General features: G+C 46.2%; 2 pseudogenes; one reads left to right on the plus strand and one right to left on the minus strand.

Moving 5' to 3' along the window:
* Window positions 1–9,964: 9,964 nt before the first annotated feature.
* LOC118476088 (uncharacterized) lies at window positions 9,965–10,686 on the minus strand (annotated as a pseudogene).
* Window positions 10,687–11,234: 548 nt separating this feature from the next.
* LOC118473111 (fasciclin-like arabinogalactan protein 7) lies at window positions 11,235–12,524 on the plus strand (annotated as a pseudogene).
* The last annotated feature ends 8,725 nt before the right edge of the window (window positions 12,525–21,249 follow it).

Consider the following 21,249-nt stretch of genomic DNA (forward strand, 5'->3'; position numbering starts at 1 on the left):
ATTGATGTAGCAACCTCATGTGATGATTTGAGTCAAGGAGAGCAAACTAGTCTACATGATGAATTGACCGAAAAAGTTGAAGTCTTAAAGTTAGACAACCAAAAATTGAAGAGATACTTAACTGATGCAACTACTAGAGGAAAGGTTGCTATTGAGAACAATGATTTCAACAATGAGTTGGTAGTGGATAATGAAAGGCTTAAAAATGAGGTCAAGAAAGTTAAGAGTGAAAATGAACATCTTGCAACAAGTGTGCAAAAGTTCAACAAGGGCCAATACCTCCAAAATGAATTGCTCATGAACACTGTCATGAAAAACAACAAGAGTGGTATTGGATACAATGCTTTTGTGCAAAAGAAAGCAACTACTCAATACAAGCCAAAGCAGACTCATAAGCCTATCAAATGCTTTGAGTGTGGAAAAGAAGGTCACTTTGCCCACAACTGCAAAGCCAAACCACCAACTCCCTTGCCTAAGCACTCAAGAACATTTGCTTTCAATGCTCATTATGTTCTAAGAAAAGTTGCAAATGGAAAGGTCAAAGTTACATTCCTAGGTCCACCAATCAAGAGTAGACCTAGACAAATTTGGGTTGCAAAGTCCTTGATTGAGAGAGTCACTGGTCCTATGCAATATAGGCCCCTCAAAACTCAAGATTGACTTGTCTGTGGATGTAGGTGAACTGCAAGACCGGTGGGAGCCATTGGGTTATTGATAGTTTGATGCACACAACATATGACAGGCAACCCACGGATGTTCACCTCACTTGATGAGAATGTTGATGGACAAGACAAAATCACATTTGGAGACAATTCAAAAGGGAAAGTGCAAGGACTTGGCAAGGTGGCAATTTAAAATGATTTATCAATTTCAAATGTTCTCTTGGTTGCACCTTTGAGCTTCAATTTATTATCAGTGGGACAACTCTGTGATCTTGGACTTCAATGCTTATTCACTCCAATAGAGGTTATTATATCAAAAATGGATGATGAATCAATGGTGTTCAAAGGATTTAGATACAATAATCTCTACTTAGTGGATTTCACTTCAGAAGATGCAGACTTAAGAACTTGCCTCTTCACCAAAGCTTCACTTGGATGGCTTTGGCATAGGAGGCTTGCACATGTTGGGATGAGCACACTCAAGAAGGTATTAAAGAAGGACATGGTTAGAGGATTAAAGGATGTTGTATTTGAAAAGGACAAGCCTTGTAGTGCATGTCAAGCTGGGAAGCAAGTTGCTAACACACATCCTACAAAAGCTTTCATGTCAACATCAAGGCCACTGGAACTACTTCATATGGATTTATTTGGACCTACAAATTATGTAAGTGCTGGTGGCAACCTCTACTGTCTGGTTATTGTTGATGATTTCTCAAGATGCACTTGGGTGTTCTTTCTTCATGACAAATCTGAAGTTGCATCTATATTCAAGAAGTTTGCCAAGAAAGCTCAAAATGAATTTGATTGCAAGTTCAAGAAGATTAGAAGTGATAATGGCAAAGAATTTGACAACACCAACATTCATGAGTACTGTGATGAAATTGGGATCAAGCATTAAGTATCTGCAACATATACACCTCAACAAAATGGAGTTGTTGAAAGGAAAAACATGACCTTGATCACACTTGCAAGAACAATGATTGATGAGTATAACACACCGGAGAGGTTTTGGGCCGAAGATGTCAACACTGCATGTTATGCATCAAACATGCTATTTCCTCACCGGCTACTTGCGAAGACTCCCTATGAACTGCTAAATAGAAAAAAGCCAGACGTCTCCTTCTTTCGGGTGTTTGGATGCCACTGGTTTTCTATTGGGTTATTCATCACCTAAGGAAGTTTCAAAGACGTTGTGATATTGGTTTTCTATTGGGTTATTCATTAAAGTCCAAAGCATATCGAGTATTCAATCATGCCACTGGCATGGTAGAAGAAACATATGATGTGGAATTTGATGAGACTAATGGCTCCCAAGGAGCACTTGAAAATCTTGATGATATAGGTGATGAGCCACTTAGGGAAGCAATGAAGAACATGCCAATTGGAGCTATCAAACCAAAAGAAGATGAAGAAGAGGTGCAAAACATTGACAAGCCTTCTTCATCAAATGTACCACAAGATGATGAAAAAGATGAGAGACATGCAAATGAAGATACATTTGTCTCTCATGAACAAGCAAGGGTACAAGCCGAAGATGTTGATGCTCCAGGATCTTCTTCCCAAGTGGTGGACAGGAGAAATTCATCACTACTTTAAGCTCATCCTCAAAACCAAATCATTGGGAGTCCTTCACAAGGGGTTATTACTCGATCACATAGACATGCTTCTTTTATTGAACATCACTCCTTTGTTTCTTGTGTTGAGCCTATGTGTATAGATGAGGCGCTACAGGATCCAGACTGGGTGAATGCGATGCATGAAGAACTTAACAACTTCACCCGTAACCAAGTTTGGACCCTGGAGAAGCCCCCACAAGATGCAAGAATCATTGGAACAAAGTGGGTGTTCAGAAACAAACAAGATGATCAAGGCGTGATTGTAAGGAACAAGGCAAGACTTGTTGCAAAGGGATTCTCTCAAGTTGAAGGATTAGATTTTGGAGAGACCTTTGCACCGGTTGCTTGACTGGAAGCCATCCATATCCTACTTGCATATGCATCATGCTATGATATAAAACTTTATCAAATGGATGTAAAAAGTGCATTTTTAAATGGTTTCATAAATGAACTTGTATATGTTGAGCAACCACCTGGATTTGAAGACCCTAGATATCCTAACCATGCTTACAGGTTGTCCAAGGCGCTATATGGGCTAAAGCAAGCTCCAAGGGCTTGGTATGAGCATCTTCGCGACTTCCTCATCGAAAAGGGCTTCAAAATCGGGACCGTCGACACAACTCTATTCACACAGAAACATAACGGTGATATTTTCATTTGTCAAGTATATGTTGATGACATAATCTTTGGCTCGACAAATGACTATCATTGCAAGGAATTTGGTGAGTTGATGTCGAAGGAGTTCGAGATGTCAATGATTGGTGAGCTGACGTACTTCCTCGGCTTTCAAGTCAAGCAAATGAAAGATGGTAACTTTCTCTCACAAGAGAAGTATACCAAAGACTTGTTGAAAAGGTTCAACATGGAGAAGTGCAAACCAATCAAGACACCTATGCCAACAAATGGACATCTCGACCTAGATGAGGGAGGTAACCTGGTTAATCAAACTCTCTACCGTTCTATGATTGGTAGTTTATTGTACCTTACCACATCTAGGTCCGATATCATGTTTAGTGTCTGCATGTGTGCTAGATTTCAATCTAATCCTAAGAAAGCTCATCTTCTCGCTGTTAAAAGAATTCTTAGGTATCTTAGGCACACCCCAAGCGTTGGTCTGTGGTATTCAAAGGAGCTACTTTTGACTTAATTGGCTATTTCGATTCGGATTATGTCGGTTGCAAAATTGATAGAAAAAGTACTTCTGGGGGGTGCCATTTGCTTGAAATATCACTAGTTTCATGGACATCCAAAAAGCAAAATAGTGTTGCCTTGTCAACCGCCGAAGCGGAATACATTGTCGCGGGTGCTTGTTGCACACAAATTTTATATATGAAACAAAATCTTCTAGACTATGGCGTAGTTCTAGAAAAGGTACCTTTGTTGTGTGACAATGAGAGTGCTGTTAAAATTGCTAATAATCCTGTCCAACACTCTCGCACCAAGCACATTGATATCCGTCATCACTTCCTTAGAGATCATGTTGCTAAAGGATACATCCTTTTAGAAAGAGTGAGGTCGAAAGATCAATTAGCGGATATTTTCACTAAGCCACTTGATAAGACCCGCTTTTGCATGTTGAGGAATGAATTAAATATACTTGATCTCAAAAAAATTATTTAAGATGTCAAATGGTGTTGTCAAGCTTGCACTGCATATTTAAATTTCTTGTATTGCATCTAGGGCTTGTCTAACCTAGTTGAGGTAACCGCCAACAAAGCGAGTGAAAAAGCTTAACTCGGATCAAACTTGACAAGTCTTAGTTTTAAGCTTTTAGCACTTAAATTCTTACTTACTATGCAATTGTTGGTTCTTGAAATATGCATGAGTAACTGCACTGAGGGGGAGTATTCAAAACTCAAATCACTCATGAAAACCCCTAGTGCAAGGCCAAAATGCAAATTTCACCATTTGCCTATTTTCTCTAAAAATTATCTAGCCTATGGCAAAATATTTTGAAAATTATGAGAAAATATATGAGGGTGCCAATACCTGTCTCAAAAAGTGTTATTTTGTGTGATTATAAGTTGGGATTTGGTTTGGTTGAAAATTAGATAGAAAAATTCAAAAATTTCAAAATATCCCTCTGTCTAGGCTCACCGGACAGTCCGGTGTGCACTGGACACTGCACTGTGCACTGTCCGGTGCACCGGCCGCGCGCGCGCAAAAACTCCCTTTCCTGTGCGTTGTCCGGTGGTTCACCGGACAACTACTATGCACTATCCGATGTGCACAGGACAGGCACTGTAGACTGTCCGGTGCGCCCATAATGCGTTTTAAAAAAACACCTCCAGCCCGAGCTGAGCTAGAGGCCGCATTCCTTCTCTGTTCTCTGGCTCCTCTCTTCACTGGCGATTTGCTCTCCGTCGCCAGCGACCCTCCCTCACCGGCGACCACCGTGCTCCGGCAATCTCCAGTGCTTGTGCCTGCTCTTCCTCTGGTGAGCAGCCCAGCTCCCCCTGCCTCTTTCTCCCCTCTCTGTTTGTCAGTGCAGTGAGCTTCTATTCCACCCATTGAGTGCCAAATTCAAATTCCTATTAAATTATGTGAATCCAAGTGGTGCAATGTGTTCTTTTGTGTCCCTTGAATATCCCCGCAGGTTTCTAGCTCCCTTTGGGAGGGTTTCAATCCTCAAATGGCCATATCTCCAAAAAACCTAACTCACCGCATACCACGTGTTCGGTGAAATGTCCAAACCAGCAAAAAATGCTCCGATTGAACCCAAACTTTTTAGGCACCTTCATAACACCTTCAGTAACATATTCGCCAAATTTCATGCCAATCCAATATACTAGGCTTCAATTTCACTCATTTCCCTGTTTCGAGCTATCGTTTCCGAGCCGAGTGCCCAAATTCCATTTTCTTCGCCTAAATTCAAACCAAGCACACACTTCACTCATATTTACCTATATAAACCTATTTGTGAAGTACAGCTCAATTCCACATCATTTCATACCTCAATTCGAATTTCAAACCTCCTATGGCACTATTTCTCGTTCAAACGCCATTTTCGCGATGTTTGACCTCTCGATCGCCATATCTCTCGTTTTCTGTGCCATAACTCTCTCTGTATGTATTTATTCACATTTCATATACTTATGACTATGTGACTAATACGTGATCACCTCTTCTGTCATTTCAGTGACCTTGCCTGCCCGTGAGCCCTCTCCTGTCCTGCCTGGATTTTCACCTCTCGTGTGAGCTTTCCAGGTAGACATCCACTCTTCTGATTTTCTCGGTAATTATCGACTTATGCTTAGTTTCTCTCTCTCATTTGCAGTCGTCAGGTCAGGATGCCACGCACGAAGAATGTGTCAGCGCTAGGGGGAGGAGATGACGAGGACCCTCCTCGCCCCTTCAGGCAGGTCAAGGGAAAGACCGTGTATTTGGAGCAGCAGGAAGGCCGCAAGAAGCGGCTTATGGACAGAGCAGCCCGAGCAGCAGCAGCAGCAGCAGCCGCTGAGCAGGCAGAGCAAGGAGCTCAGTTGCAAATTCCTTCTGATCAAATTGCCTACCGAGTTCGTCGTCACGCCTCTCGTCCTCGCTCCTCCGCTCCTACCACTCCCACCACTGCTACCACTCCACCACCCACTTCGCCTGCTTCAGTCACTCCTGCGCCATCCACCACCTCAGCCATACCTACCACCTCCTCTACTCCAGTTTCCACTGCTCCTTCCGCTCCCCTTTCCGCTCCACCTATCCCACCTGCTCGCTTTTGAGAGCGTGATGAGACTGAGGTGCGACCACTTGCTGCGGATCCCAGGTTGTTTGATCTTCAGCGTGCTACAGCGGCACAGGTACGTCGGTTCAGATACGTACCCGTGGAGTCTTGGTTACCTGCATAGAGAGACCCTGCAGCGGTAGATCCATTCAGCACTAGGATTCAGGAGTCTTTCTACAGAGCACAGTTGTTAGCTCAGATTGCTCTGCGAGCGCACCGGCTTTTGGATCTCCCTGCCTTCCTGCTAGCCGCTGGTGCCGACTCTAAGGTACACCTCTCATATCTGCCTGGACTTCTCTCTCTGTTGACTACCAGCGGCAGGTATGTTGATGAATGGGTCCGAGTTTTCTATGCTACTGTATGGATCGACCTTGATCATCACTGGATGAGATTTCGATTTGAGCGAGAGGATGTTACCATACATGCCAGTCAGATTTGTCAGGTGTTTGGATTCAACGAGTCATCGACTCGTCTTCACAGCATGTGCTATGGCACCTCTGACCCTCCTCGTCGCCCTCACGGTGGAGTCGCTCCTGGTACAGCTCACGTCGCGGCTTTGTTCCGACCGCCCTTCTCAGATGGGTCGCGACGTTCTCCGGCAGATTTCACCACAGCGGCCAGTATCAGCTCATGAGATGGACGCTTCTGCCACGGATGGGTTACAGGGAGGCTGCCACTCATATTCAGCTTTGGCTCCTTGGTGCCCTAGTTTCTCACTCAGAGTTTGATGTTGTGGATTTTCTCATTTGTGAGATCAAGGACACAGTACTGGATGGTCTACGTGCTCGTCGACAACTGCCTTATGCTCATTATCTGTGCCACATCTTTGCTCAGCTGATTTGGCCCCCACAGTTCCAGGGTACTCTTGAGGCCTCTTGCCTCATCTTTGGGTTGTACCGTCCAGCTCCAGAGGATCCTGTGCTAGCATCTGCTCCAGTGATTGATACTAAGGCCGAGGACACCACCTTCCATCAGTTTGAGACTCAGGGCGGAGCAGCCCATGATGATGATGATGATGATGTCTCTGGGGTTCCTCCTCCGCCTCCACCTCCTATGCCTCCACGCTCACATGATCATGAGGCTGGGAGTTCTAGTGCTACCCCTGCTGCCCCTCCTGCCATTGACCCTGCTCTTGCTGCGATCCTCCAGACTCTTACTCAGCAGCAGGCTCACTTGGCTACCGAGCAGGCCCGCCAGGCAGCGGTCCAGCAGCAGATGTCCGAGAGAATGCTCTCGATGTTTCAGACGATTCAGGACAGGCAGGATACTTTGCAGCAGCAACTTCTTTAGGACCGGGCTGAGAACAGGGCTTTCATGACTCTCATGCTTCAGCATACTGGTGTACCGATTCCCCCAGTTCAGTCAGCACCGCCTCCACCTCTTCAGGCTCCTGTTGTGCCAGCTATTCAGTCAGGACCCCCCCTCTTCCTACACTTGGTCCTTCTTCCTCTCCGCTCCGGCCGGTCACCCTGGTTTTCACGTCGCCGGTCATTGGCTCCGTCAGCTCTCAGCCGCCAGTGCCACCAGCTTCTGCTATTACCACTGTCACTGTAGCGGTGTCTGTGACTTCTTCGGCTCCGGCAGCTCCTGCAGCGCAGCTTCCGTCTGAATCAGTACCAAGTCCAGCTTCTACAATAGATCCTGGATCCGAGACTGACTCTAACCCACAGCTGGCGTTCGCTCTACTGCCACGACCGCGACCAGATGCGCCCCCTCCACCTCCTCCCTCTTCTGATGTGTAGGTTCGGGTTCCCTTTTGGTGTTTGACACCAAAGGGGGAGAGATATGAGTTGTGAGAGCTAGGGGAGTTAGGGAGTTAGTAGAGAGTCATTTTGATGTAATATATGTGCTTGTTACTCTCTGTACTAGCCCCACTTTTGTATGATGCTTTTGGCTCACAAACTCTATTATATACTCTCGATACTTATGTTGACTGTGTGTGTATTATGTTTTAACCTTATATGTTATCACCAGTCTTCTAGTTCTTGTTCATCGATTTGATTTCATTTTTATATGAACAAGAAACTTACGATGTGTATGCGCTCATTCCTATTACTATGGTACACATTCTTTCTATCAAAGATTACTGAGTATAACTAACCATCTTCTCTATTGACAGAAATTTCAAAACAAACTACTCTCACAAATCTTGTAGGGTTGTCATCAATCACCAAAAAGGGGGAGATTGAAAGCATCTAGGCCCCTGGTTAGTTTTAGTGATTAATGACAACGTAATGTTATATGTGACTAACGTGTGTTTTGCAGAGACAAATGGTAAGTTAGGTCGCATTACAGGTAGAAGTACTACAACGGTGAAAACAATCCCGGAGATAAGAACTCGAAGCGACAGCTAAAACGACGAAACAAAAAGTGAAGGACTACGGAGTCCGAGTGTCAAGGAGTTGTGGAGACTCGTGATTTAGTTAGGTCTTTTATTCTCTTTTAGCCGTACTATAAAGAGGGGTTGTCGATGAGTAGTTTGACCAAGAGAGTTCTAGTGTAGTGTTGTTTCATATTCACACTCACATATAGTGCTAGGTGACACTCTAGAACATACACTCAAGTTAGAACGAAAACCGAATTGAAAAACAGCATAAAACAGAAAATAGGGTTTCTAGCCTTGGGGCACCGGACTGTCCGGTGTGCACCGAACTGTCCGGTGCGCCCTCTGCCAGGTGGGGCCGGGCTGGCCCAGGGGAAGGGTTTCCCCACGCAGAAACCCGAGAGCGCAAGGTTCCCGAGTGGAATTTTAGTGGCGCACTGGACAACGCCCCGGACAGTGCACCGGACTGTCCGGTGTGCACCGGATAATGGCTGTTCACTGTCCGGTGTGCCATCTGCCCAATGGCTAGCTGTCAGAACTAGCCGTTGGAGTCGACCGTTGGCGCACCGGTGGCGCACCGGTGGCGCACCGGACTATCCGTTGCGCCCATGCGCAGAACTTTGCTGGTAATGGCTAGTTGGTGGGTGAGGCCTATTTATACCCCCTCCACCCACCATATTCAATGTCTTGCTGCCCACATTAATTCCAGCACATTGGTAGAGCATTGCAAGAACCAAAAGCCTAGTGAGGAGATTAGAGAATCTTAATCCCGCATTTGTTCCTCATTAGCGCTAGCGAGAGCCACCTAGAGCACACACCACTTGCATTAGGCTTCTCTTGGTCAAGCGAAAGTCTACGGCATGTTACTCTTGGTGATCGACATCACCTAGACGGCTTGGTGGCGTTGGGAGCTCGGTGATCACCGTGAAGATCTTGTTGGTGACCCGACTCAAGTTTGTAAGCGGTCTTGAGGGATCCACCGCGCCGGAGTGGCAAAGGATCATCTCGTAGTGAGCACTTGGTTCTTGCGAGGACCAAGGGGGAGCGATACCCTTGCGCGGGTGCTCCAACGAGGACTAGTGGAGAGTGCCAACTCTTCGATACCTCGAGAAAAATTGGAGGAGTCTTCTAAACCTTGCTTTACATTCCGCACTTAATTCAAGCATTTTACATTGTGTATTTGTTTAGCAAGTATTTGAAGTATTGTCTTAGGATTGTTGTATTTCTAGTATTATTATCTTAGTGCTAGTTGTTGGGGTGATGTTGGGCTCTTGCTTAGGTTTTAATTAGTGTTGATTTTTAGAAAAGCCCAATTCACCCCCCTCTTGGGCATCGTGATCCTTTCAACATTTGAACAAAATACAAAAAAGGCATCATAAAAAAATAGCAACGAACTAAGCACCTCTTGTTAAACCAAACATTCACAAACCACTACACCATGTGCATATTGCTGGTATTATAACAAAGCAATTTTATTTGAATTAGCAGGTTAGTTTCAGTTTCGGATTGGATCCAACAACCACTGCGCCATGTGCATTGTTTCAGTTTCAGATTTCTGTTTCTGTTTCAGACTGCAGCATGAATATGCACCTCAGTTTAGCAGCAAAAACACCTCAATCTGTTTCTGTTTTAGTTTCAGATTTTGGCAACAACACATCAATCTGTTTCAGTTTCAGATTTCAACAACAACACCTCAATCTGTTTCAGTTTCAGATTTTAGCAACAAGATGCAACAACACACTGATTTCAGCACATGCATCACATCATTTCAGTTCGCGAAGCTCTTACAACACATGCAAAATTCTGTCATTTCAGCAAAGCTCCTACAACACAATGAGCCTACAAGCCTACTGTCGTTCACTGAAACCCCGCCATGAGGGGAGGAGGCCGCTAAAGTTGCTGATGTCCCCACTTGATGGAGACGGATAGTGCCGCGGACGGGGCATGGACAACTATGTTGTTCGATGGAGCAGGAGCGCGGCACGAGGAGAGGAGCTCAACAAGGCCGGAGTCCTGACGAAGCCGAAGGAAGCAGCATATTGACGCGTACAGGAACGCGCGGCTCGAGTCTCGTTGCTTCACGACGTGCAGCTGAAGGTCGGGCGCACGAAGGTGGGCGTGGAGTAGGGAGGAGCACGCCGCCGGCCGTGGGCATCGCAGCGACGAAAGCTGACATGAGGCTGTGCGGCGCCATCACAGAGGAGCACGCCGCCACAGCATGGGCAACACAGAGACAGGCGCGACGCCGGCGAAGAGGAGTTCCACGACGACGGGACCGGATGGAGCAGGCGAGCACGACGGTCTGCCTCGGGCGGTGGGGGCGCAAGGAGGCACAGCGGGCCGCGCGCCCGCCTCCTGCTTGCGCATTCGGCGGAGGCGCAGCGGACCGCACGGGCCGCGCGCGTGACATCGGAGAAGTAGCAGTCGGCACCATCCGGAGAAGTAGTAGCCCGCCCAGAGAGCTAGCAGGCTGCCGCGCCGTGGAGCCAGGAAGAAGAGGTGCTTCGAGGAGGGAGAAGAGGTGCTTTGGGGAGGGAGACGAGATGCGGCCCGGCGGCGCGTGCTGGCCGACTCGGGAGCAAGAAGCTGCTGTTTGATTCAGAATGGGAACAATTGGATCTATACCATTAAAAGATCCAAACTTTAGATATATACCATGGACCCCACATGTCATTGACTCATGTGGACCCACATGTAAGTGAGATAGTAATGGTATGGATCCAAAGTGGTGATCTTTTAATGGTATGGATCCAAATTTCCCTTCAGAATGAGATTGGGTAAAGTTTTAGGTGGGCCCCACTGTCAAGCACAATAAAGTGGACAGAAAATAGATGTAAACGGCGTAGAAGTGCCCTCTGAGGTCAGTTAGCTCGTGGAGGGGGAAAACTGAGCACAAAGTAAAATTAGGGGTAGCAATGAGGAGGCAGTCCAAAGTAAGGGCACCAATATAAAAATCCCTATTTCCCCCGAAAAGACGGCAAGAGGATTACCGAATATACTTAAAGAAAGAGAATCAGTACAACTTAACCAAAAACAGGGACTCCTGCCAACAATGCCCCAACTACAACCATTTAAAAGAGAGAGAGAAAGAAAAAAACCTAAAAAACCACCGCTAGAGAACTCTCTGATCAAAAAATATAGAAAGCCGCACTATATTATAAGATATCCTTCTTGATTAGATGGACGACGACAAGTTGATCATTCCCATAATTCTGAAAAATTCTTCTATTTTTTTCTTTCTATATATTCCAAAAAATAGATCACTAGCTTATAAAAAACCTTCTTCTTGGTTTATCAATTCTGAGTCAATACCTTGTTTAACATGTATGTATCTGACCAACAGCTGCTTAAAAGCCCACATGGTTTGATGATCAGAAATCACAATACGTGAACATGAGGAGGAATCTCCTTGCGTGTCAACAACCACTGCTCGACCCTTCCACCCGCGCCCGTGCCCACGCCCGCGCCCGTGCCACTTGGACCTCGCGGAGGTTCCACACGTTCTGCAGAAGACGGACGTCATCGAGCGAACAGCACGAAGCAAGGTATCACCGTCTTCGTGCCCAAGGACTCGGCTTTCGCGGCGCTCAGCGGGGAGACGGCGCTGGGCAACCTCAGCTCCGGTCGCTGCTCCCGTACCACGCGCTGCCCAGGTACACTCCCTGGCGGAGTTCGACCGGCTGAGCAGCCACGGCCCGGCGGCCACACTAAACCTCACCTACGACATAGGTACCGTCCGGGTGAAGTCGGCGTGGTCCGGCCCCAAGATCAGCAGCAGCGTGTACTCCACCCGCCCCGCCGCGGTGTACGAGGTCAGCCAGGTGCTCCTGCCGGTGCAAATCTTCAAGAGCGACTCCCCGCTGGCGCCGGCCCCTTCCCCTGCCCCCGCCCCGGACGCCAAGGTCTCTGACGACGTCGCCCCCAGCCCAGCGTCAGGGAAGTCCGCGAGCGCGAAGGCCAAGGCGCAAGAGAAGAGCTCGTCGTACCGAGTCGGCGGCGCCCGTTGCTTGCCGCTTGTTGCTGTCTCGTCGGCTGGGCTGACGCTCTTGTGGTGAGAAGAGAACCGACAGACACCTTGTCGAGACTTCGAAGCACGGGGTTCTGCTCGGCTCCGCCGTGTTTAGTTTATACTACGCTCGTGAGAGGCTAGCTGATGGTGTTCGAAAGTTTAACAGTTAATGGCATCCCCTTTTTCTGTTCTGTCAGTGACGATCTGAGCTTCTCAGCATGTGATTGCCTTGCTTCTGACCTCCGCCACCAGTTCCTGCCGAGGCAGGCATCAGGAATCAGAAACTAGAATCCACGAGGTCGATCACGCACGGTCTTCAGTTTCTTTGCCGCCGCCATGAACATGGTGCTGTTCATTTTGGGTTTTCCCTTTTATTTTTATTATTGAAAATAGGGAAATGAATTTAAAAAAAGAAACAAGGGAGACCGACCGGGTGGGCGGCTACAAGGCCTGGAGGCCGAGCAGCCCACCGGCCAGGGCTGTAAAAACCAGCTAGGGTACCTCAAGTAGTCAAGTGCCTGGGCGTCGAGAGTACAGGAACAAGAGTGGTGGTGGCAGGCCGCTTCTGGCGCTTCCCTTCTGTTCAGCGACCTCCGAGTTTGGTGCGCGGGTTGCTCCATAAATATGGGTGCGTATCCCCTCTCTCAGGATCTAGCCCAGGAGTCGGACGTTCTTCTTCCTCTCTGAGTGTTTACTGCTCCGGTGAAAACTGGAACGACCAATTCGTTCCCTGGTATGCTGGTGTCGATTCTTGCTGATAGTGGTTCAAAGTGGGAAGAAGTGGTGATGTGCTTGCGCAGCATGGGTTATTTGTGCTCTGTTGCCGGATTCGTGCACTTCTCTAGTGCCGAGATTCTTCTCTAGTCTATGTCCACCGTGACCTGGTGCTTGGGCTCCCTTCTGCACGGTGTTTCTCTTCTCGGGCTGGTACCGTGGACGTCTCCCACGGCTTCCGTATCTCCGTCAACCTCCCGCCATGCAGGTCCGGACGTGGGCGGCGGAATTGATTTTCTGGGACAGAACCTCGTGTTCGCTGAGCTGGTCTTCCCACGTAGACAATCTACATGCTGTGAGTTACCCATTGTCTCGCTTTACTTATTGAATAATTTTGTGCAATCTGCTAGTATTATTTACTTGGGTGTGATTGCACAATTTGTGGGCGGATTTATGCGCTCGATGATGATAGCGGTGTAGTGAGACAACGTGACAGTCTGAGTTTTAGTGTGTTGTTATTTTCAGTATTGATATTATTTGTGCCTAGTCATCTTTTACTATTGTGTAGGCTGATTATTTAAGTTCATTACTGTTTCTTAATTCCTGTGCACACTGTTTTGATCTTTATATTCATGCTTGATTTCTAGGCTCATAATATTTGATCTAAAACCCTGATTTGGTAAGATAGAACTGTCACGTTAGTCAAGTATCTTTGATCACCCTTTAGCGTTGGAGGGCTCTCTAGTGCAGCAACCCGTTATTTTGAGAACAATATTTTAATATAAACAATCATGTTTATGTGTCTAATCTGCCTTCTTCGTCTACTAGCCATGTTTAATTCTCAAATGGACTTGAGTAGCTATGTATCATGTTTTCATGTACTAGGATTGCTACTGTTCATTGCTGTTATAATTACATATGGTATTTATGTGAGTTATATGCTTGTATTATTTGGAATTAGAATATTTAATATATTTATATATTTTGGAAGCATGTCACTTATTTATCTAAAATTACAACAATCCAGAAAACCAATTCGTATAATGGCCTCTAGTTCTGATGTTATTAAGCTTGAAGCGTTCGACGGCGCTAGCTTTAAGCGCTGGCAGATTAAGACTCGCATGTGGCTCACTGACCTAAAATTATTTTGGGTAATGATGTCAGTTGTTCCTGAGGCTGCATCAGATAATGCTGATGATGCAGCAAAGGCCGCCGCACTAGCAGAGAAAGCCAAGTGGGACGAAGCCAATGAGGCATGTTTGTCTCGTCTGCTGAACGTCTTGTCGAACCGCTTATTTGACGTGTACTATAGTTTTACCTCCGCTAAGGGTCTATGGACTGAACTTGAGAACGAGTTATCTGAAGTTGACAATGACAATGAGTCATTCACAACGGAAAACTACCTCAACTATAAAATGGCTGAGGGAAGGTCTGTTATGGAGCAGCTACAGGAGATTCAACTCCTTGTTAGGGACTTGGTCCAATATGGCTGCATCCTACCAGACAGTTTTTAGGTGAATGCAATACTGGCAAAGCTCTCGCCTTCTTGGCGAGACTTTGTGACTTCACGTCGCCACATGAAGAAGCAAATAACTCTCACTGAGTTGTCTGCTGCTATAAATGTGGAAGAGCGTGTAAGGGCCAGTAACAAGCCATCCTAGCAACTTCAAGCTCACGTTGTTGAGAAGGGCGGAGATAGAAAATTCCAGAAGAAGAAGAAGAACTCTCCACAGAAGAATCTGAACCAACGTAAGTCCAAAAAGATGAAGAAGAAAAAGGAGGACTTTATCTGCTATATTTGTGGTGTCTCCGGGCATACAACTCAGAGGTGCAAACTTAGGAAGGGAAAGGTCCTCCACCACAGCGCAAAGAAGGGAACGTGGTGGTTAACTCCACCCCAGGGTATGCACCTCAAGCCTTTACGGCAAGTCCATCAGATGACTGGTGGATGGATTCTGGTGCTACTGTTCATATTTGTGCTGATCGATCCATGTTCTCTTCATTCCAGGGATATAGCAGCGCACCAGTCTTGATGGGAAATGGTGTTCCGACAGCAGTTCGAGGTACTGGACAGGTCTACTTGAATTTAACTTCAGGGAAAACGCTCGTGCTGAAGGATGTACTCTATGTGCCCTCGATGAACCGGAACCTCATATCTGTGTCACTGCTATGTCGACAGGGTCTAAAATTAGTGTTTGAGTCTAATAAAGTGGCCATGTCTAAATTTGGTACTTTTGTTGGAAAGTCATATGAGTCAGGCGGTTTGTTCCATCTTTCTGTTTTGAACAATCATTCTTCTTGCCATGTTAATGTGGTCTGTAATAACGATTCCATTAATGGAATTTGGAATTCTCGTTTGTGTCATGTCAATTTTGTGGTCATTAAGAGATTAAGTGACATGTCTTTAATTCCTTAACATAAACATGCTAAGGGTGCAAAGTGTGGTATTTGTGTGCAAGCTAAGTAGCCCAGGAAACCGTTTCATACGGTTGAAGGTAGAAGTACCACTCCTTTAGAACTAATTCACTCAGATGTCTGTGAGATGAATGGTATAATCACAAAAGGCGGTAAAAGATACATTCTTACCTTGATAGATGATGCTACTAGATTTTGTTATATTTACTTACTCAGAACCAAAGATGAGGCACTAGAACACTTTAAGATCTATAAGACTGAAGTTGAAAACCAGTTAGACAAGAAAATTAAAAGGCTGCAGTCTGATAGAGGAGGTGAATACCTTTCAAACCTTTTTGATGAGTACTGCAAAGAGTGTGGAATTATTCATGAAACCACCACTCCATATTCACCTCAGTCAAATGGGGTAGTTGAAAGAAACAATCGAACGATGTGTGACTTAGCTAATGATTTGTTGCAAAGTTCGAGGATGCCTGACATCTGTTGGGGTGAGGAAGTACTCACGGTGTGCTATGTCCTAAACAGGGTGCCGCCTCGCAACCATGAGGCCACGCCCTATGAAGGATTTAAAGGGAGGAAGCTAGATCTTTCACATCTTCGGACTTGGGGCTGCCTTGCTAAGGTGAATGTCCCGTTGCCGAAGAAAAGAAAGCTAGGCCCTAAGACCGTAGACTGTGTCTTCCTGGGTTATGCACATAACAGTGTAGCTTATAGATTTCTAGTGGTCCATTCCGAGACAAGCCAAGTCGCTGTAAATGTCATAATGGAATCTCGGGATGTGGCATTCTTTGAGAACATCTTCCCTATGCGAGATAAGGAAGTAGTAGCCCCAGATGGTCCATCTCGGACATATTATCTGCCCTCGAGTGTCCATGACCAGACTCCAGATTTGGAGTTAAGGAGGAGTAAGAGATAAAGGACTAAAAAGTCTCTAGGTGATGATTATATTATTTATCTAGTGGATGAAGAACCATGCTCCCTCATAGAGGCATATACATCTCTGGATGTAGAGTACTGGAGGGATACTGTCCATAGTGAGTTGGATTCAATCATCTCGAACCAAACCTAGGAGATAACTGATCTCCTGGCTAGTTGCAAGCCTGTGGGTTGCAAATTGATCTTTAAGAGGAAGAGGAGACCCGGTGGTACTATTGAAAAGTACAAGGCCCGTCTTGTGGCTAAGGGTTTTACTCAAAAGAAAGTGGAGGATTATTTTGATACTTATTCTCTGGTGGCTCGATTGCCCACAATCCGTGTACTTTTGGCGCTGGTTGCTGCTTATAAACTTCTTGTTCATCAAATGGACGTAAAGACATCATTCCTAAATGGAGAGCTGGAAGAGGAAATTTATATGCAGCAACCAGAAGGATTTGTGGTTAAAGGACAAGAGAGCAAAGTGTGTCGCTTGATTAAATCCTTATACGATCTTAAGCAAGCTCCCTGACAATGGCATGAGAAGTTTAATAACACTCTGACTACTGTTGGGTTTTATGTAAACGAAGCCGACAAGTGTGTGTATTATCGCTTCTCTGGGAGCAAAGGTGTCATCTTGTGCTTATACGTTGATGACATATTGATATTTGGGACCGAGTTAGAGGCTATCATGGAGACAAAAGTATTCCTATGCAAGAACTTTGATATGAAGGACTTGGGTAAAGCTGATGTTATATTGAACATCAAGCTGATAAAGGGTGAGGATGGGATTACTTTGTCTCAATCCCATTATGTGTAAAAAGTCCTGACTCGCTTTGGACATATGGACTATAAACCAGTCGCCACGCCCTATGATCCATCATACACGCTCTGTAAATATGAAGGCAAGCCTGTGAACCAGCTACTATATTCGTAGATCATCGGATCTCTCATGTACCTGAGCAGTGCAACTAGACCAGATATCTCATATGCAGTATGCAGACTGGCTCGTTATTCGTCTAGTCCAGGAGATAGACACTAGGTAGCCTTGTACAGAGTGCATCTGTATTTGAAGGGAGCGATGAATCTTGGTATTAAATATACCAGATTTCTGTTAGTACTTGAAGGATTCAGTGATGCAAACTGGATCTCTGACTCAGATCAAATGAAGCCTACAAGTGGCTATGTGTTCACTTTAGCTGGTGGGGCCGTGTCATCGAGATCGTCTAAACAAACAGTGTCGACATGTTCCACCAAGGAGGCTGAATTAGTTGCGCTCGATTCAGCAGCATTGGAGGCTGAGTGGTTGAGAGACCTATTGTCAGATCTCCCAATGTTAGCAAAGCCGATACCAGTTGTCCTAGTATACTGTGACAACACTTCTGTGTTGCTGAAAGTGAACAGTAGAAAGGACAACAAAAAATCCTCGAGGCATATCAGAAGACGACTCGATTCATGTCGGCATGCTAGAGAGACGAGTGTAATAACCGTATATTACAACAAGTCTAAAAGGAACCTTGCTGATCCTTTCACTAAAGGACTGGCTCAAAAGCCAATCCAAGCAGCGTGCATGGGAATGGGACTAGTACCCTGTTAGCGATTTCAACTGCGGATAACTGTCCTGTGTGACCGGAGGTCCTGAGATCCAGACTCCAGGAAACGAAGCACTGTGGAACCAAGCGCACAAAAGATAAAGAGTCTCATGAGCTGCTGTGCTCTGTCTATATGGCAGGTTGAGCGATATAGTCTTATTGAAGTCAATGCTATAAGCAGGGAAATTGTCCTACAAAATTTCCATAATGATTTCACCTATATGAGCTGACTGTGGGGTCACAGTCTGGGAGAGAATGGGGGTTTCTCTCTAGTGAGCTCATGAATAGATATCAAAGGGCATGACCGTAATGCCCTGCCCCGTAAGAGAAGCAGATAATCTGCCTAGTACTATGTGCCTTTTGTGTGAAGATTCTCACACTAGGGTTTGTGGATCAAGGCGTAGTCCTCCGCTTACTCGTGCAGGGTTGGAGTACACTGGGATATGCTTTAGTTCAAACCTAACAAGTACCTCTGCCGAAAAGTAGTATATAAACAGTAAAGGAGCTCAATAACATTGATCAGAAAATAAGAGTGAAAATAGTGGGGACTGCTGTTCATTTTGGGGTTTTCCCTTTTATTTTCACTATTGAAAATAGAGAAATGAATTAAAAAAGAAACAAGGGAGGCCGACCGGGTGGGCCGCTATAAGGCCTGGAGGCCGAGCAGCCCACCGGCCAGTGCTAGTAAAAACCAACTAGGGCACCTCAGTGCCAGGGCATCGAGAGCCACATGAATAAGAGCGGCGGCATCAGGCTAAATGGCTTGGCCGGCTTGCACGACCGCTTTTGGTGCTTCCCCTTTGTTCAACAGCCTCCGAGTTTGGTGCGTGGTCTTCTCCATAAGTATGGGTGCGTATCCCCTCTCTCAGGATCTGGCTCAGCAGTCGGATTTTCTTCTTCCTCTCTCCGTGTTTGCTGCTCCGATGAGAACTGGAACGACCAATTCGTTCCCTAGTATTCTGGTGATGATTCTTGCTGGTAGTGGTTCAAAGTGGGAGGAAGTGGTGCTGTGCTTGTGCAGCGTGGGTTATATGTGCTCTGTTGCCGGATTCGTGCACTTCTCTGTTGCCGAGATTCTTCTCTGGTCTGTGTCCACCGTGCCCTAGTGCTTGGGCTCCCTTCTGCACGGTGTTCTTGTTCTTGGGCTGGTACCGTGGACGTCTCCCACGGCTTCAGCAGCGGCTTTAGTATCTCCGTCAACCTCCCACCGTGCAGGTCCGGACGTGGGCGGCGGAATTGGTTTTTTGGGACAGAACCTCGTGTTCGCTGAGTTGGTCTTCCCACGTAGACAATCTACGTGATGTGAGTTACCCATTGTCTCGCTTTACTTATTGAATAATTTTGTGCAATCTGCTAGTATTATTTACTTGGGTGTGATTGCACAATTTGTGGGCGAATTTATGCGCTCGATGATGATAGCGGTGTAGTGAGACAACATGACAGTCTAGGTTTTAGTGTGTTGTTATTTTCAGTATTGATATTATTTGTGCCTAGTCATCTTTTATTATTGTGCAGGCTGATTATTTAAGTTCATTACTATTTCTTAATTCTTGTGCACACTGTTTTGATGTTGATATTCATGCTTGATTTTTAGGCTCATAATATTTGATCTAAAACCCTGATTTGGTAAGATAGAACTGTCACGTTAGTCAAGGATCTTTGATCACCCTTTAGCGTTGGAGGGCTGTCTAGTGCAGCAACCCGTTATTTTGAGAGCAATATTTTAATATAAACAATCATGTTTATGTGTCTAATCTTCCTTCTTCATCTACTAGCCATGTTTAATTCTCAAATGGACTTGAGTAGCTATGTTTCATGTTTTCATGTACTAGGATTGCTACTGTTTATTGTTGTTATAATTACATATGGTATTTATGTGAGTTATATGCGTGTTTTATTCAGAATTAGAATATTTAATATATTTATATATGTTGGAAGCATGTCACTTATTTCTCTAAAATTACAACACATGGATCGTGGGAGATGGGTGTGAAGATTTGCAGGGGGAGCTAGGGAGCAGCAGGGACGAGATGCAGTTGCAACGCAGGTGAAATCAGGGGAGGGAAGGGACCGAGGGAGCATTAGGGGGAGGAGGCATATGGGGATAATATGCATGCATGCAAATGGATCTAGCCCAATGGGACCTATTGCCAGTCCATTATATAGATAATGGACTAGTCGGTTACCCGTGCGTTGCGACGGCTCACAACAATACCCACATAAATTTTCCACAAAAAAAGATCTCAAGATTTTTTATATTGTCTCCGCTTTTCACATAATATTTTTTATGAACGCACAGGTACCATAGTCAGCAAATCAGAGACCCTCATCCCTTGCCTCCCCCACTTCCACGGTTTCGTAGAGCAGGAGGGGAAGGGAAGAGGCGGACATACATGTTCATTGCCGAAGAAGGACACGACGAAGACTTGGGCATCTGGAGACGACATAGGCAGTATACCGCGCTAGATATATAGGGAGAGAGCACGCAAGCGGAGAAAGAAGCCCAGCTGGAGCAGCTCCAAACTGAGAGGCACCCGCACCAGGCGTCAGTCCAAGAAGGACGAGAGAATGCGAGTGTCTTCCCAGCCCTGGACCCACCGAAGCGACCCAACACCACCACCAACTCTGTAGCATATGCCGACTGCTGTCACGCTACGGGCCTTGGTTGTCCAATATCTCAGACCTGGACTCCTCATCGCCAAGATAACCCAATCTTGGCAGGCGCCACCATGTCCTCCTCGACGGCACGCACGGAGAAAAGCCAGGAGCATGACCGACTCGCCCCGTACCCACGTCGAAGAGCGTCGATCGGCTCGTGGCTGCGAACGTAGGTGGGGGCAGTAGGTTGGGGTGGAAGAACATCGCGAAGGCTGAGAAGACGAACGAGACATCCGACAACGGCAAAAACAATGATGCATGCATGATGTGAAACATCCTCGTGGACGTTCAATAGACACTACGAGAGTCGGTGTCGGGGCTGGTGTCAAACGAATACGAGGAGGAGGCGCCTACTCCTACACCCTCTGCCGAGAATGTGGTGGCGCGAAGGTGGAGGCATGAGGGGAGAGAGAAAAAAAGTAGAATGGCGAACGAGGTAGTGGCAACTGAGGCGAGGACCATCATTATCGTGCGGAGGTATAGATGACCAAATGGGCCGTGTATGACGAGCCGACCCGAGGCACGACCTATTTAATAGTGCATGGGCCAACCCGACACGAGCGTCGTGCGGTGCTTGGGCCGTAGCCTCGGCCCGTAGTGCTGGCCCGGCTCAACACGATTATTTTTTTT

Source organism: Zea mays, chromosome 1 (genome assembly GCF_902167145.1).
Source record: "Zea mays cultivar B73 chromosome 1, Zm-B73-REFERENCE-NAM-5.0, whole genome shotgun sequence".
Taxonomy (NCBI): Eukaryota; Viridiplantae; Streptophyta; class Magnoliopsida; order Poales; family Poaceae; genus Zea; species Zea mays.